Genomic DNA, 18,632 nt, shown 5'->3' with positions numbered 1-18,632 from the left:
TCGGACAAGGAGACGGCGGTTCCGCTAAGATAAACAGTGGACTTGTTGCGCTTCTGTCGAGAGGCCTGCCTCAAGCAGCATCATCAAGCAGGAAGGCCGTTTGGAAGCCTCCAGAGACCTACTAGCCTGGCAGCTAGCGGCTCTGAATTACGGTTCCCAACTGGTCACGTGACCAGGCCTTCGGGATTCTCCTTGGCTGGGTGAAGGAAGCAGTGCCCCGCAGTGCTGCCCAGAGAGGTTAGCCTGCCCTGTCTGGTGCTGATGATAAGCAGGCATCCTGCGAGGGATCAACAGGAGAAGCCTCAGGGTCAGAGGTCACACAGGTTGGAGGCCGAACAGAGCAGTAGTACAGACTGGGAACAGAACCTCTAAAGATGAATGGATCAGAGCCTCCGTTGCTCTCTCTACCCAAAGTGAGATTAGAGCAAATGAACTACAAACACTGTACTGCTTTTGCAACGTAGCGGCGAGGATAGCAAACCTCGCTGACGTGGAACCGTTTGATGATTCCCAACGAAGGGCTATACTGTAAAGAGCACGTCTCATAAAAGCAGAGCTTGGCTTCCACGTTGAGTTCTGCAGAAGTTGCAATGCTGAGCGCTGCTGGGGTCTGCAGCAGCGCTGTCCATTTTAATTGGGTGATCAATAGCACATTATTAGCCTGGTTAAGTAGCAAATCAAGCATACCGCCCGCTAATCAATTACAAACGACGCTACGGCCAGCGAACGATTAGGAGGACGTGCGTCCGATGAGCCGCTTTGCGCGCTCTGGTGTCCGCAGTGTCACCTTAGCATCTGTCCCATCAAATGTCGAGCCCGTCCAATTTCGGGAACGTGTTGGAAAGAGAAAAATAAGTAAATGGCCATTAAAGGGAAGGAAATCAACAGAAATATTCATTGTTCCGGAGATTACCGATTACTCAGTGTAACAAAAATTTAATTATGGTGATTTCTTTTTAATTTGTCCATTCAGTTCTGACACACACACACACACACTGTCTGAAACCGCTTGCCCCAAGCAGGTTTGCGGCGAACCAGAGCCTCACCCGACAACACAGGGCACAAGGCTGGAGGGGGAGAGGACACATCCAGGACGGGACGCTGGACGGGAAGGACCCCGAGCGGGACTCGAACCCCAGGCCCACCAGAAAGGAGGACCTGGTTAAATCCGCTGTGTCACTCCACCCCCCCATTAAACATATTTTTTAAATTTTTGTACTATATGTAAATTTTTAGAAAAATATCCCACATCCTTGGGATTAGCAAACTTCGGCAAATTTTGGCACCGTGTTCCCAGCATTGAATATTCCAGTACCTTTTAGGATCGGATGCTTTCTAGAATGTTCCAATGGCTGTAAAGTACCAAACTAAAACTGACACTCTAGAAGAACTAGTGGTGTTTTTGCACTCAGAAAATTTATCGTAACTTAACTAACGATAATAAACGCAAAAACTTCCACAACTAAGAACTTTGAAAAATTTTGTTACATTGCGCTATTTACCAATTATTCACAAATTTACTAGCGTTGCATGTGATGCGATGTACAGCCTCTAAGAAATAAAACTTCTTCTTTCTCAGTCAATCCAGGAGCACCTCTGCATTTGGTTCATGTGAAGTCAGGAAACAACTCTCGACATGACAATATATAATGTTCTGTTAACGACAGACCCTCCTGCTTCTTCCCTTTTTCAGCCATAATTTCTGCAACGTTTTGATAACGCCGTGCCACTAACAGCATTTATTTCATAGAAACCACCTAAAACAGCAACATATTGGCACTATTTTTCCTTTTTATTTGACAAATTTCGGCACTTTCCAGCAAGATAAATGATTTAAAAAAAAAATGCTGATGATGCAACGGCATCATAAAGTTTTGATGTTGGTTATTGCTTTGCAAAAAAGTTCTTAACATTTTACCTTAATCTCCAAACATCAATCAGACAGGTATTACATTACTCATTTAGCTGATGCTTTTCTCCCAAGCGACTTACAATTATTTATGGATTCCCTTTAATGGGTAAATGACTATTTAATTGATTATATATAATATATTATAAATAATAGTATTGTAGGGCACAGCACCATGGGATTGGATAGGGCAAAGAAGGACCCAGAGGAAATATTCATCACAAACACTTTATTGAGCACTAAGAAAATAACGCTCTCAATCCAAGGACCACATTTCCTCTAGGACCTGCACCTACAGCCAGCCCTCCCAATCTCTTTAACTTCCCCCCTGGAAGACACAGTCACCCCATCGTTTTCCCTCTAGGTGCCCCCAGTGGTTGCACACCCACAATTAACATTATTTCCCACAATGCAACTATTTACATTACAAAGGTTTCCCTCCTAAAACAGTAACGCGGATCATTACAGTATTATACTAAATAATTATTTATATACAGTCAGGGAATTTTTGGCAAGTACCTTCCTCAAGGGTATGAAAGCTGGAGGTGAGATGTGAACCACCAGCCTTTGGGTCCAAGGCAACAGCTCTAACCACGACACTACCAGCTGTCCTGTACATGATTCTACATGTGTGACCATGAACATCTGAGCAATTTATGCGTCCTGGACAGCGAGAGAGCCGACAATATAGAACCCAGACAAGTATACACGCACAATTCTGACACACACACACCGAGCCCAATTTCCCACCCCCGGTTTGAGTCGAGCGTTGCTAGGACGCTGTCACCCCGTTTGTCGTTCCCTGTCCCTAAGAGACGTAGGTTCTGGAATCTGACTGCCCCGCCATCACCGTGCTGAGGAATGACACACAATACACACACTTCATACCACATGTCTCCTTGTGTCCCAAGCGACTTACACACACTACAGTTTCACGCCTCAACTGATTAAACCAACACTGTGGGCTCAAGGCAACTCTCTCGCGGTTAACTTCACTGTGCGCGGCATGGTATTTTTTACCGAGGCGGTTCAGGTTAAGAGTCCGGCTCCAGGGGACGACGGCGGGCCATTAGACGCCACTCCAGCACCTACCCTGCAGCCAAAGGCAGGAGGAGGCTTTGAGGGTGAGAGCAGGGAGAGGAGCGACGGAGAGGAGTGGGGAGAAGCTGTGCTTTGTAGAAAGACCCAGAAGCGCAGCTAGTGGGGGTGGAGGGCAGGGAGGCGCACGCTGGTCTCCCCTGGCACAGCGAGCAGGCAGATGTGAAACCGTTTGTTCCTGATCCAGAGTCTGTGTAGCTGGGGGCATGACTCTCGCTCTCTCTCTCTCTCTCTCTCTCTCTCACACACACACACACAGAGTCAGTACGCGCCTCTCCCACACCCCTTGCTGTAGCCCCAAGCAGCTGGTCGAACCCCTTCCTGGGTGCAGCTGGATCCTACATCCCGGATCCACGGCGACGGCTTGGGAGTCGAGCGTCTCAGTGACATTCAGAAACCGTCCCTGATTTTAATGTATTGGATTAATGCTCTGTGATGAGATTGGTACATCGATCTTTAACACTGGCAGCGCTTCAAGATAAGATTTGCAGGATCTAAATGTACTTTCTTTAAGCGAAATGACTTAGCATATAGATGAATAGTGACAGCAGTGCATTAAAGGGGAGTGTATAAACTGCCGGTTCTTGGCTTGAGGAACTGCTTCGGACTGGACTAATGTATGCGCGACCACATTCTGTCAATAGCATTTACGGCGGACTCTCGAAACCGCGCTTCCACTCAGCGGCTGCTTGTACGTAACCATGGCAACAACATTTAGTCCTACGTTAAACAACCTTAAAAGACCTGAAACTGAGCATCATGAGTGAAACGGCATCAGTCTTTGCCATATGCACATCTGACGAAAATATAGCAACAGGTCGTGAAACAGATGGGAGGACAGTTCCCTGGAACTTCTGCCAGAAACTGGCTGCAAGTCACACATTTAAAAAAAAAAATAAACAAAAGGAAACTAAAAGGAATACATTTCAGAGCGGTTTCTGGGTTAGAGCTGTATCTGTCTACATCTGTCCATAGTACCAAGGGAGGAAGGATATCCGACAAGCTCCAAAAAATGGGTCAGGCTGTCTCTTTCCACCCGGCCACGCGCATCACTTTTCCTTTCTCGCAATATGAACAGCGTCAGTTTTCTTACGTTATGCACCAGTTTCTTACAGTTTGGAGAGTCAAATTACAAGTTTTCTGAGATTTACATTTATTCATTCAGCTGATACTTTTCTCAAGTGACAAGATTAATCTACCGGCAGTTATTTACTCATTTGTACAGCTGGGTAACTTTACCGGAGCAGATTATGGTAAGTAGTTTGCTCAACCGTGCTGCATCCAGAGGTGGGGACCAAACAGGGAATCTCTGGGTCCAACGGCAGAAGCCCTAACCACTATACTACCAGCTGTCCACATACAAATGCTTCTGTATTTATGTTTAATTACATTTTTTTTAGTCATCATTTTCATCAAATGCACACACTGTATTATCTATGAGATGTACATTGCTTTGGAGAAAGCGCCTGCTAAATGACTACATGAATAAACACACACACGTTTTCTGAGCCGCTTGTCCCATACGGGGTCGCGGGGAACCGGAGCCTACCCGGTAACACAGGGCGTAAGGCCGGAGGGGGAGGAGACACACCCAGGACGGGACGCCAGTCCGTCGCAAGGCAACCCAAGCGGGACTCGAACCCCAGACCCATTGGAGAGCAGGACTGTGGTCCAACTCACTGTGCCACCGCGCCCCCCAATTACATGAATAAACAAATACATGTAAATGTAAATGCGTATGTTGAAAAAGCAAACTGCAGTTCTACGTCCAGCCTATAGATGTCAGTAAAGTCACCCAAACAGAAGAATAACTGTGACTTAATTCCCCGCCTTAATTCAACATATTTTCACAGCCTTCCAGCTGCTGTGGATGATCAGTAACAAGATGACAAACTATGCACATGTTCATGGGATGAACCGGTCAACAGCTGCCATTTAAAAAGCTTTTGTGCAATGTATTTTTATTTTCGGTAATTTAAAACTCATTTTAGTGTTTGCTCAAAATTAATAAAAATATTAAAGTTCAAAGTCAAGTCAAAGTCTCATTTTTCAACTTCAAATATGAAATAGTAAAAATAGTAGAAATAATTTTAAAATTACATTTACGTGCATTCATTTAGCAGACACTTTTCTCCAAAGCGACGTACAACTCATAGGAAATAGAATGTGTTCATTACATTAGCAGAAAGAGACATTTAGATGCAGACGTGTGATTCCCAAGTACAGTTAATTTGTTTCTTTCCACCATGTGAACCAACGTTCATCACACGAGTAGCTGCATAAAACTTTATCGCAATATCCACGATACCTGATCGCCTTCCTAGTGATAATTTTTTTTTGAGGTTTTCTTTTTATTCTAGTCGCATCCAAGATTTTGAGGGCCGATTTTGTACGGAAATCAAGGAACGTTTTATTATTAAGCTTTTACTGACGGTGTCTCGACCGTAAAAGCGGTTCCCGAATTAACTGCGTTATCAACAGACTTCCGGTGCCAGAAGCGTTCATCAGGTGCGGAGCCAGTGCAACTCAGAACAAATTCCGGAGAAAAGAGCCAGCAGTATAACGTGGAGCATCAGGCGAAGGACACGGGGCAAGAATTACGCAGAACCTCCCCTACTGAAAACTTTGAGAAGATGCTGAACGAAAGGACGAGGTGATGAAAGCAGCCTCAGATGCAAGGCTCACGAAGCGTTTGCCGCGGATGATTGACAGCCCGCCGCGAGGGACGCGGGGTCGGCGTTCTCGGACCGGACGCCCTCGTCTCCAGGTAAACGTGTCATCGGAGGAGCGGGTCTGATGCAAACGCTGCGAACTTTGCAGCAGATCAAAGAAGGCCCACAGTGGAAACATTTTGGCAACAGCTCTATCCAGGCCCTTTATTCTCATTTTTCAAAATTTATTTTTTTAACCGTGTTCCTCCCAGGGGCCTTAGCGCAGGCGTGTTCCGACACCACGCTGCAGCTCAAGGTCTGCGTCGCTTCACAGAGAAGCCCAGGAGGGATCCCACTTCAAACTCGCGTGCCTCTGCCGCACATCCTCGAGCTAAGTGCTGCTTTTCCAGTGTAGGCAGGGTTGCGGATGGGGGTGGGGTGGGGTGGGGGGATAGCAGGACGGGGCAAAGCGGAGGCGGGGGGTCGTAAACTCCGCAGGAACGCTGTGAGCAGCAGACTTTCCGCAGTCCGCCAAACTCACGCATGTCGACTCCTCTCGATGTGGCTGATAGAACCTCGTAAGACCCCCCCCCCCAACGCACATATCCAAAGGGGGTTGCGGTGACACCCGCCCCCCCCCCCCGCAGCACCACCCCGGCTCCTCCACTCAGGCGAATGACCACTTTCCCCACAAAAAACCTTGAATCTCCTTTCTAGTCGATCACGTCTCTCAGCAGTTATGCCTCTTCCAAAAAAAAAATGGTTTTCTACAAATTAGACAATTCAAACTTACAGAGGCAACAATTCTGAAAATAGATGTTTGTCATCCAGTTAAAATCGCACTGGTGCTAATGAGTAGTCTTATAAAAGTGGTGTAATACACAGAGAGAATGAGAGTCATTAAAACTTTGCAGTGATCGGGTGCGAGTGGGAAGCAACTCATCATCACACACACTCATAGACACACTCACAGACACACTTGTAATTGGGCACTTATGAGCACCGAGAGTGCGATAAATCTGCCGACCGGACTGATCCTTATTTTTCTCTAACCTTGCCATTAACATCAATGCAAACGGAATACTAACAGCACTTCTCCAATAAAATTACCGCAGTAAATTAAGCAGATGACGGCGGATGTGAAGCACTGAGATTTAACTCCTGGTCGGCGCACATCTCGAACCCCCAACCGTCGACGCTAAACAGCACAAAAGTGCACCGAATGGAATCTCAGTTTCAGAGTCAAATGGATTTCAGGCTCACAAATCCCAGTTTAAATGCCAAACTTGCCTTTTTCTCACTTGAAACATGATTTTCTTTTTTCATCCTGCACTTTTTGGTTGTAAATCCAAATGGAAAACACAGGAGCTGGAACAGGTCCAAATGTAGCACGTTCAATAAGTTTGAGTCAACGTGCGACGAGATGAGCGAAACCGAACAAGGGATTTATTTTTATTTTATGTGTGGCGACGACTCACCCGAGAGGAGCGCCGGCGACGGGAGCGGAGCGGGGAGCCGTCTGGGCCGCGCGCGCGCGTGTGTGTGAGCTCCACCTGGACGCCGAGTGCAGGGCCAGGTTCCCCCGCGTGTCGCAGAGTTTGACTTGGAATGAGACAGCGAGCAGCAGCCAGGTTCCCCTGAGGGCCCCAGGGGAGGGGGGGGCGTGTGTCTGCAAGCCCCTCCCCCCGCCCGTCACAAACAGACACAGCAGAGCCCCCAACCCCGCCAGTGACCGATCCCTCCCCCGCAGCCCGGCTATAGACTCCCGCTGCCGGCCCATTCACCTCGTCCCCCTCGCGGGGTCTGTCTGGTCAGCGCCTCATTGACCATGTCTAATCCCACTCAATGGCTGGACCCCACAAAATCCCTCTAATGCCTTCGCCGGAACTGCGAGCGGGGGCTGGGGGATGCCGACGTGGGCCGAACGCTCGGAATGAGCTGGCGGATGACGGGGAGGGAAAGATCGGGGAACTTTGGGCTCGGCCGCGCTCGGGCAGCAGGGGTATCGTACTCTACCGGGTGGCTTATTGTCGGCCAGGTTTGGGGAGAAGCGGCCCGAATGCGCTGGGGCGAAGGCGCGAATCGATTATGCGGTTTGATCGGAATTGCGCGTGGCTGACCTTTACGAGGGCGGCATATCGGATCGCGCCGCTCGGGAACCGTGCCGGAGATGCGGGCGTCCTCGATGCGGGGATTTCCACACCTGCGGGGCGTGTTTGCACCTGAGGAGGCGCTGCCGTTTTTTCCCAGACTGTCGAGGATCCGTGTTTCGAGGCCGACTGCCCGACTCCCCCCCGCTTAAATTCACCCCCCCCGAAACGCTTCTGGGGCCCCGAGCGGGGGGCTAAGCGAGAGCCGTCGAAGCTCCGGGGGCAGCAGGCGAAAGGAAACGCTGCTGGCGGCGACATCACACACGGTCGCTGCAGCTGCACACACTCCTCCCAGCAAACAAGGGAACTCTCGCCGGCGTGTTTCGAGACCCCAGCATTTCCCCACCGCTACGTGCCAACGCTATGCACACTCTTCACAGGACTGACTGTATACGTGCGTTTCAGCAAAACAGCATTCATGGACCCTATTGACAGCCAATCAGGTTCTCCTACAGAGAAATATCAATATGCCCCCCGCGATGAGGAGCGGGTGCGTCGGATCCCGTCGATGCAAAATGAATCTTTTGAGGCTCACTCCATTGGCCCCCCCAGCGACGCTGCTCTACACCCTTTGTGTATGGAGCAGATCCATGTGAATCACACACCCACACACAGCCAGGAGGAGGAGCAATGGGACAGACCGACAGGCACCCGGTGGCACCGCCCGGGGCACGACCAATCAGGACCTGTCGGCTGGAGCGAACCTAAATTTCACTCTTTTTCCCAGCAAGGTGGCGCCGCACCGCTGCATCTCTTTCTGGCCCAGGAAGCTGTTGCTGGCATCCGCTCCCCATCCCCCTGGTGCACCGTGGAGAGGGAGTCACCAAAAAACAGCTCACACCAACTCCCACCAGCGTTTCCTAGCACGTCCTGTAAAATAATGACTTCGTGTTCATAAGAAGCCGGGTATTTTGCTCATCGATTCAGTATCAATAACCACACATGAAGTGCAGAGGCGTGGGAGTCCAGAGTCTACCCCGGAAGCATCGGGCATAATTCAGGGAACATCGCTGATGGGGCGTCAGTCTATCAGAGAGTTTGACCATTTCGAATGACGGACGTGGAGATGCGGGACGGCAGAGGATACTGGGGACACCGTAACCATTAAACAAAGAAGAAAATCAGGTAAGACGCTGTAAAGAGAGGCCCACGGGAGGTGCTATGTGCAGCGCTAGTGACGCTGCAGCACGACGAAGCCATAAAAGGGGAGGATGGAGACTTCAGCACCGTTGTGGTGCCAGCGAGAGGATCCAGGCTCTCCGTTCGCAAACGTCGCTATCGCAGTCCGCCGATATCGCAGGCGCACACCGCATTTGTCCCGAGACGACCCGCGTTCTGGGAAAGCGGCTGGCACGGGTGCGACAAGAGCGCACGGGGTCGTGGGATCAGTTCCCAAGAAAAGCCCTGGCTGTTCGGTGTATGGAGTTTCTCCTTGAGCGGATATGACATTGAAAGTCGATCAATCAAAACAGCCACAGGGCTTCGTAAGCCAATTAAACGGAATAAACACGCCATCAAGTTTAATATTCCGATTCAATTAACCCCGGCCGGCGATGCAATTAAGGAAGATGCGTACGGCAAAGGAAGCGATGATGAACTGCGACGATCGCCAAAAGAGCACTCACACATGGAAGACATGCAGCACGTGGAATGATCTCCATGCCGTTTGTGGACGTAAATGAACATGTACGTAGGGTTCTCTGCAAAGGCACGCGTATCTCAGTGTGAAAAATGTACTCAGAGATACGGATACAGAGGCGTGATGGTCAAAGTACGGTCGCTTGGTCCGGTAGTGCCGTTTAAACCTTCAATGCATTTCACGGGTAACAGAACATGGAATTGGGAGAGGGAGCAATTTGTTTTTAAACACGTAATGCAGTGCAGCTCTATGGAGGAGATCAGGAGAGAAATGGGTTTAAAAGAGATGTGTTTTGATACCCTAAGGTTGACAGGGATTCAGCAGCTCTGAGGGACGGAGGGCAAACTGAAGCCTTCGGACCTCACGCTAAACGGAGCCCTATTTCATCTCGCTAGGCAGTGGCCTCAAACCCATCACCTCCTGGGCACGCTAGACAGGGTGGATTGCCGCAAACCCTTCGGCGTTTGCTCTGCGCTCCTGAAAGCCTCCTTTCTGCCGAGGGCCTTCCTCTGACAGCGGGTGTCAGATTTGCGGTTGATCCCGGACGGCCGCGCGAACGCGAGCTTTTACCCCGTCTTCCCCACTTAATTAGCTCCATTTAAATATTTGTTTAATTTGGATGGAAATGAGTGCCGGAGGATCACAGCGGTCTTGCGTCGCTCTCAAGAAACGTGGAGTTTGACAGCAGCATTAGAGCAAAAGCGCAAAAGTAAACAATGCTGGTGATTAACAGCTAATTGGACCCATTAAGGCAAAATGATGGGTTGGAATGAAAATAAGCGCGAGCGCCACACACCGTGAATTCGGTTTTGACAACCTTGTCTCGAAGATTTCATCCTGGGTGTCGCGCGCCTCTGCGGCAGCCTCTCTGAAAAGCACAAGGCCACGGGGCGGAGACGCGGTTAAGGAGCTCGCTGCGGGACCAAGCTCTACAGGACAGAGATCCTTTAAGCTTAGGCAGGGCAGCTGACCTTTTGACCCTCCACAGTGAGAGCAAGCATCGTCCAGCTGTTACAACCGCTCCCTGTATAAGGTGTTTGACCGAGGTCTTCACACGGACAAGCTCTGCAAATCAGACCGCCGGTTTGCTCGACCTCCGTGACCCTGGCTCTGTTTACCAGGGTATCCCAGCCCCCCCCCCCCTTGCGATGGCAGCGAGTCTGGGGAACGGTGGTCTCCGCAGGTTTCCATGGCGCACCTGGGGACGCGCACTACAATCTACCGCATACCGCTGCCTGATACCCAGCGTGTTCTCGAGCGTCTGCGCCCGTCGGAAACACTCAACAGACAGTAAACTTCAATAAAAGGCTGCAGATTCTTTAAATATGACTGTAAATTAAATGCTCGATGCCTCGTTCCCAAGCCGACGCATCACAGCATTTCATGTGCGAACAAATGCAATCATGTTAGAATTTCCGGCACATCCTGCAGACTTCAGAACTGCCTTTAAATGACGAGCTTTACCAGTGGGGGTGGTGGTGGTGGGGTGGGGGGGCTGTTGGGGAAGGCGAAACCCTCCTTTCTTGATGCAATAATAGATAAGGGCTCAATTTTTCTGAATTTCCACTTTTCCCCCATCGGCATTAAAACCTGTTCCCCCGACTTATTTTGTCATCTTCGACTGCAGCCCGACTGGGGGGCGTCGCCATCACTGGAAAACAAATATTGATTTTTGTTTTAAATAGATGGACTGAATGGGAGCAAAGAGGAATTTAGCCTAAAGCCACCTTCATTACCATAAATTAGAGGCATAAAAACGAAGCCCTTTGGGAGCAGAGACGTCACCGTCTGACGAGCGGAGCCACACCGCTGCGCTGTATAATTAGCCCGGCGGAGCTATTAGCGGCGGCCGCACAAAGGCTGCACTCAGGGGTCCGTAAGAGAGAGCGTCCCCCCCAGGCACCCCCCCTCGGTGTGTCAGCCGTGGACCCCGGGCAGCTCGCACCCTCACAAGTAAACAACCCTTGAATTCAAACACACATCATATAAGCGTACGCCTTTCTCCCTGGAAACTGAGTCCGGCGTGTCGGTCAAGTGAGGGGAGAGGAAGAGGAGGACTGGGAGGAAGATAGATGCGGCATATTGCATCTCTAACCCCGGGCAACGTGCGTTCCGAAAAGAGGCCTGCGCCCTCCGCTCGGCCCAGCTGCCCAACTCACTTTACTGCACATTTTCATTCACTTCCATTTTATTCCCAGCCCACTTATTTTAATGAGTTACATTATTATTTTTATTTAACTGACACTTTTCTCCAGAGCAACTTAGAATGTTAACCTGCTTACGATTATTTACACAGCTGGGCTATTTCAGTGGAGAAATTGAGGGTAAGTCCCTTCTCAAGGGTACTCTAGCTGGAGGTGGGAACTGAACCCACAACCTTTGGGTCCAAAAGTAGCTCTAACCACTATGCTGATTAATTGTGATTCACCTCAAGGACTGAATTATACCATAGTTTTTACCTGATATAAGGAAACAGCAGCAGTCCTCAAATGCCCATCGCTTGTCAATAACCACTTGGCGAATGCAGGGCCATGGTGGCCCAGAGCCTATCCTGGAAGCACAGGGTGTGAGACAGTGTTCCCCAAATGGGACCGCAGTCCATCACAGGACAATCACACACTCATTCACACACAAAGGGCAATTGAAGAGTCACCAGATCACCTCGAACACATGTGCTTGGAAAGTGGGAGGCAACTAGAGCACTTGGAGGAATGCCACATCAACACGCAAACTCCGCAGGAAGAGCAAGATTCAAACCCAGGTCTGAATCTATGACCCAAAGGACTCTAGTACTACCCGCTGTGCCTCAAAAGGTTTTTTTCTCACTAATTACAAAAACAATTTTTAAAAACATTTCTCAAAATGTAGCTAAATAAAAAAGGAAGGGGAGGCAATGAAAAAGTAAAATGCATAAAAATTGCCAACTAGGAAATAAGTTTATCATTTGTAGGGTACAAACCGCACAGTAACACGAGGCTCTACATAAAATAACGGAAGATTCCGGAACTGTGGAGATCAGGACGGACCTACAAAAATGTGACGCTGTCCGCAACATTGACTTTCTAGGCTTCATGAAGACGCATCTTTGAGGAGAGAAGCAGGAAGACAGAAAACCTGGGCATCACCCCCCACTGCGGGGTGGGTGCAAAGCTCAGAGAAACAGCGGCAAAAAATAAATAACACTCCGTCGACTTCATTTTCAATTTCCCGCAAGGCACAGATTGGCAGAAATTGGACGAGCGACCTGGCTGGTGCCCCAATCTTTGGCGGGGGTGGGGGGGGGGGGTTTCCGATCCCAAAGTCTTTATTGAATGTCATTGAAAAAAACGGCCATCGAGCAGCAGCGCCGTCGAGGTCCCGAACCCACACCTATACCGACACAAAGGAGCGGTGACAAAGCGCTCCTGGACTCTCTCTGGGCCATTTAGAAAACTGTTATTTTTATTATTTTTTTACTCTTTGTCTGGGAAAAAAGGCAAAATTAAGCGTAGAAATAATAGTCACGAAAGGGCACTGCTGACAACGATGGAAACACTCAGAGCTTACTGACGCAGAACCAACACACCGCTGTGTTCGGCCCAAAAGAAATTTATACTGAAATCCTGTGAAGAAATATTATGAAGAAACAGATTATGGAGAATAAATATATTATGAGAACTTTATGAAGAAATAAAGCTAAATCTGCCCTTCAGGGCTCAGAGCCTGTCAGGCTGATGCTTCACTCCATATGAATAACTTTCATTTCTCAGAGCATCATGGGATCGCGGTCCTTTACCCAAACCCATCTGAGGTGGGTTTAGGCAGTGCTTCGCTGTGATTTGTCAGACCTATTTAAAGGAATGTTGCACTTTGCCCTGATTGGTCATTTGTTCCTGGGCACGCTCAGTGTATTTTGTGCTGGCGGCGGTCCAGTTCCGCCGTGCTCCCGGTACAAACGTCCACGCAGGTGGCACGCGCAAGTGCTGTATCAGGGTTTTCGGGGCTGCAAAAACCCTGTGCAATTTATAGACCGCATTTGCGTTATTACCAGCACAGCTAAAATATGAATGACAATTATGCGAGAGAATTTACAGCCATCGATAAGGGTAAAAAAGTGTTGCGTAATCGCGTGGCCCATTTGTCACGCCGTGCCATATCTCACGGGGAGAAACACATGTTGTATATCTAGACTGAAGGTTAAAAGCATGACCCCCTGAAGGTAATGTGCAGGAGAACCCACCGCACCCCAAGAGGACGCACGCTCTACTGCCATGTGTTGCCGCAAATCCCAGGCTCATTTTTGACGTCGTCTACCGGACGTGGCACACACTAGGCCTACATGAATATAGGGCTGGACCATAATGCCACGGGAGGGTGCTGGGGTTTGTGGTCCGGTCCAATTCTCGCTTTGACAGCCAGTAGGGTAGTGGTTAGGAACACCACTTTGCAGTCAATGGACCTCGGTTCAAATACCTGTCACGCCGACGCCCTCGAGCCAAACGGCCGCATCTGCCCTGAATCAGAGCCCCAGGGTATAAAAGACGCCGTCCCGCCTCACCTTCTTACCGAACCTCATCGAGTCAAACAGCTTCACTTGCAATGGCAAAGGAACCACACTGACCTCCTCGTCCTTCCAGTCCCTCTTTGCCCTTCGTTCCCTGTTTGCTGCCCTCCTGGTTTCAGATCTCCCGTCTCGCCCGGTCAACTTAGATTCCTGTCTCATCCCAAGAACAACGTCGGCGCCTCGAACGACCCACGCCTGTCCCTGACTACGATCCCGGATTGCTCCTTGTCTGTACCACAACAAACGAACCCGCGATTGGGTCCACACCAACTCCTCGGTCTCCCACCCTTGCCCCCGGTGACAACAGCCAGTCCTTCCACAGTGTCCTTGATTACGTCGCTGCCCAACCAACGATGTCATCGGGTAAATAATCAACAGTTTATAAACCTAGCACTATAAGTTCTGTAGGAGAAAAATGGTCAGTAAACTAAAATAAGATGTATTAACTGCTCCTTATAATCACTAACCCATTTGTACAGCTGAGAAATTTTGCTGGAGTGAGTATATTGCTAAAGATGGGATTCAAACCTATAACCGGTGGGTCTAAAGGCAATAGCTCAAACCACTCTGCCACCTACTATCATTCAGAGCTATAGAAGAGCTTATAGACTATAGATGGGCAACTTACAGTATTTTCCCATGTGGCCACAGGCGAGGTGAATGAGGAGTGAAACTCACCACCTGCTTAAGTTGCAAGTGATGAAACAAGTTAATTGAATTATAATTAATTTCAAAATGCCCCATTTCAGTTGGGGGCCAAAATATGACCAACTGAAATCTGTGGCCAGTTTGCCAACCTGTATTATAAGACTTTACCCTCAGAAAGGTCACAGGCCACCCACGAACGGACCGGTGAAAGCCAAAGTCCAGCCATACCGCTCATCAGCATCGCAGATTATCGAGCTCGTCTCTCCAAGCTTCGGCTCCACCAGAGAGCGATGAGTTACTTCACGCTCCCATTTCCTGCACTTCTGCGAAGTGCCACCCTGAATCACGGTAAATATACAATGGAGCGGGCCACCAGCCCAGCAGCCATCCTTCACGCGCCGCTCGGCTTTCCATCAACGCACTCAGGGACGCGACGCAGGCCGGAGCACGGAGAGCCAAGGTCACCCGGGAGTCAGTTTATTCACCCGGCCAAAATTATTCCTCTGCACTTTAGCGAAGAGCTTAAAATAAACCGACAGAACGGCTTGATTGGAAACGGTGCCAGTCATGCATCATCAAGCGCTCTCCCCCACATCCAGAGATTAAAGTGGCGAAGTACCGCAAGAACGAGAAGACAAAATTTCAGAGGTTTTTATTACAATTTTTTTTAATGGTTACAAAGGTCCAATTGTTGAAGTGTGACTTTCTGCTAAAGGTGAAAGGAGACTCAGCTCCACTTCTCACACCCCTCTTTAAACACACTGAGGTGTGCGATGAAGTTACTGGCTAAAGTCGGAGTGTTTTCCTTGTTGGGTCGTTGCCGGTCACGGGTCTTCATTTCACTTCCTGGTGCTCGTGTTTTCCGTCTCGGTCGACCTGGAGTACAGAGCGTGGGTTCGAGCAGAGGGTGGTAGGGTGGTAGGATGGTAGGGTGGTGGGGTGCTTGTGTGTGTGTGTGTGTGTGTGTCGCTTGTGCTCTTACTCACATTTGCCTCCCTATTTTTCGGAGAATCTCATACAGTCTTTACTGAGCACTTTAACGAAATGAACGATTCCCAAACAAAAAAGTTGGAAAAAAAAAAAAAAAAAAACAACCAATCAAATTGATCGTAACCCATTCTTATCAACGGGTTGTCACAAATTGTCGTATAGGAAATTGTACAAAATCGATGAAGAGAAAGCTCAGTTTTGACGAAAGTCTGGCACCGTCGTGTCCCTGGAAAAAGGTAACTTTGAATAAGAGACACTTTACACTCTGGACGTAGTCCCACAATGTCCGTTTTGCAGGGTTTGCCGTAGTTGTGGGCACATTTCCTTTAAAAAACATCCCCACACACACACACACACACACACACACACACACACACACACACACACACACACACACACACACACACACGCCAAGGTCCAGTCTTGCGTAGGTGTGGAAGGAGGGAACTGCGGCACACGGATATGTGGCTCATTTGATTTTTTTTCCACGCGAGAGAAAATATCCCATTGAAAGACAACCTACAGTTATTATTGTCTGTTAGAAATATAGAATATGTTATATACAGCACGTGCTATGACTGTCCTGCGTAAAAATGCTTTTTGCTTTGGCATTTTAATTAATGCTTTTAATGAGTTTTAGGTGACATTTTTCATCCAGGCACCAATTATTTTTCCCATAAGAAATAGAGGTAATTTGACCCCCTCACATCAGGAATTCGCCTAACAAGGTGATCTCATGGAGCAAATTAACCCTATAATGGGAGGAACACATAGGAGAAAAGAAGGTAGACTAAGCATGAGCAGGATGAGGTGACAGTTTGCTCTAATAAATATGGATGCAGAAGACTGTAGATGAAGGGAATGAGCCCCCTGGCAGAACACAGAGCACAGAGCAGGTATTCCCGGGAGACGCGGGGGGTGCCGAGATGCTCCACGGAGCCGCGGCCGGTACCAGCCCCGCTAACTCACTAAAGCGCTGGAGCCGTTCTCATTCAAACCCGAGCTGCATGACTCGATAAGGCAGCGTCTTAGTCCGGATCCCTCCTCGGTCCACATCCCTGCAAATGAGGAAGGGGATCAAAAATCGCAGCGGCCTCCACCTTTACAAATGGGATTCACATCCTGCGGTGGGCTATTTTGGGACTTCCTCACACAGCATTGTCACCGGTTCGCCGCATGATTTATTCGATGCACAACACTGTCACTATTGCTTCTAAATATATTTAACGCAGCAGAATCTGCCTTATCTAAGATGTTGGGATAAACTTAAAAACTCACATGGATGCACTTTTCCCTTTTTTGTTTTGCCTTTATAAATAATGAATGGCAGTGGCAGATTTTGAAATGAAAAATTTATACAGTGTGAAGGCAGGGGTTGATGGAAAGTGTTATACTCCCTTCAGCGGAATGTCACAGCACCGCTGACAACAATAGCGCCGTTGTGATTTTCAGGAAACATACTCCTTAGCTCATCAAGTTCATTTTGAAGGAAAAAAGGGGGAAAAAAAACTGTCATGTTTTGGCTGCCATAGGTAAAATAAGACAGGTAAACACCGTAAGAGTCAAAGAAAAGTTTGTTTAGAGGAAGTTTTTTTTTTTACTTTAAAATTATGTAATTGGTGGTATCAGGGCAACGTAGTGACACTTAAAGAACCTGGATTTCAATCCCTACTTTCACTGTACAACCCTTAATCAAGGTATTTACCTTGAATTGATATAGTAAAATTACCCAGCTGTATAAACGGGAAAAATCACTGTAAGTAGCTTAGTGTGAAAACCTCACATTGAAAACAGGCCTTGCTAGATATATTCTGTAACTATAATTTTAGCATCTATTTTTAGAAGCGTCAGTAATCATCAGTCTCTCAGTCTGTTTCTTAATGCTTGCCCTGGAAACGGTCGCTGCAGTTATAATCACAATTAGCTGCATAATTAGTTAAAAAAAACATAATATGAAAACAAAAACATTGTTTTGAGTTTATAATAAAATAAAAAATAAAAAAAAAAACTCCCACTCTTCTCCCTGCCAATTTCCTCTTTGTAAGGGGACCATCTATGATTAGGCTGTCTGACATCGCTAATGCATTTTAAATGATTAAGATGCGCTTCACCTGAACTATGAAATTGACATTGAGGGGTTATTATGGGCAAGGCCTGTGTTGTGCCCTTCCTGGAGTGTCTGCCCTTTGATTGGCCCCCTGATTGCCCCCCTGACAGCTTCCACTAACGAATCCCATGCTGAAGGAATTCAATTAAGGGGAGGTAGCTGCTGGGGGGGGTGTGGGAATTTAAAAACCCGTTACAGCGAGGGCCATTTATTTCTAAGTGGTGTCAGGCTGGAAATCTGAAGTGGTTTTCCATGAGATCGTCCCCTTGTGAATATCGCCACGGTGCTCTGAAAGAGATGGTCCTTGGGTCCCCTGTCCATCAGCGATCTAGAAAACCCACAATTTCACTGTATGACCCTATAATGCTCGTTCTAGAAATAACAATTCAAAGTAATAAAAAACATCAAAAACATTTATTGCAAATAAATGTTAACTGATAATTAAAACAACTGTCAGTTCCACTTAATAAATTGCACGAACAGTGTATCCTCTTTCATTACATGAGAGCCGTTGTTGTACATCAGTCGGTCGGGTCAAAACCAATCCATTTTACACGAATAAACAGCAAATCATCGAGTCGCAACTGGAGGCTGTCCCATGTCCGATACGCCGAATTACATCACACTGGAAACATAACATCCCTCCATACTGGGTGGATGAATAAAACGGGATTGCGCCGTGAAACATCCTTCCAGAAAATGAAATGTGAACACCCAGTTCTTGAGTATTTTTATTACATAATAATCATGCAGTCCGCTAAACGGAAAAAAACCCCACTAGAGATTTAGAGATTTATACGTTTTTATAGCCACCCTAATCCCACAGAGCATTTAAACCTTTATCTAACACTAAATGCGCTCTTTGAAGACAGTTAATCTTTTGTTAAAGGGGATAAA

At 48.0% G+C, this 18,632-nt stretch overlaps 1 protein-coding gene across 3 annotated transcripts in view; it reads right to left on the bottom strand.

Moving 5' to 3' along the window:
- The window catches only part of LOC108928369 (semaphorin-5B-like), a 98,654-nt gene that overhangs the window by 54,244 nt on the left and 25,778 nt on the right, over positions 1 to 18,632 (bottom strand). Inside the window, exon 1 of one of the 3 annotated variants that reach the window (XM_029256598.1) lies at positions 7,137 to 7,249. The exons of the other annotated variants lie outside the window; for them this stretch is intronic. The gene's annotated coding sequence lies outside the window, so the exon portion shown is untranslated. Of the gene's footprint in view, positions 1 to 7,136; positions 7,250 to 18,632 lie in introns of those variants that run through there. 3 annotated transcript variants of the gene reach the window in all.

Source organism: Scleropages formosus, chromosome 12, assembly GCF_900964775.1.
Source record: "Scleropages formosus chromosome 12, fSclFor1.1, whole genome shotgun sequence".
NCBI classification, from domain to species: Eukaryota; Metazoa; Chordata; class Actinopteri; order Osteoglossiformes; family Osteoglossidae; genus Scleropages; species Scleropages formosus.
This window is presented reverse-complemented; position numbering and strand designations above follow the sequence as displayed.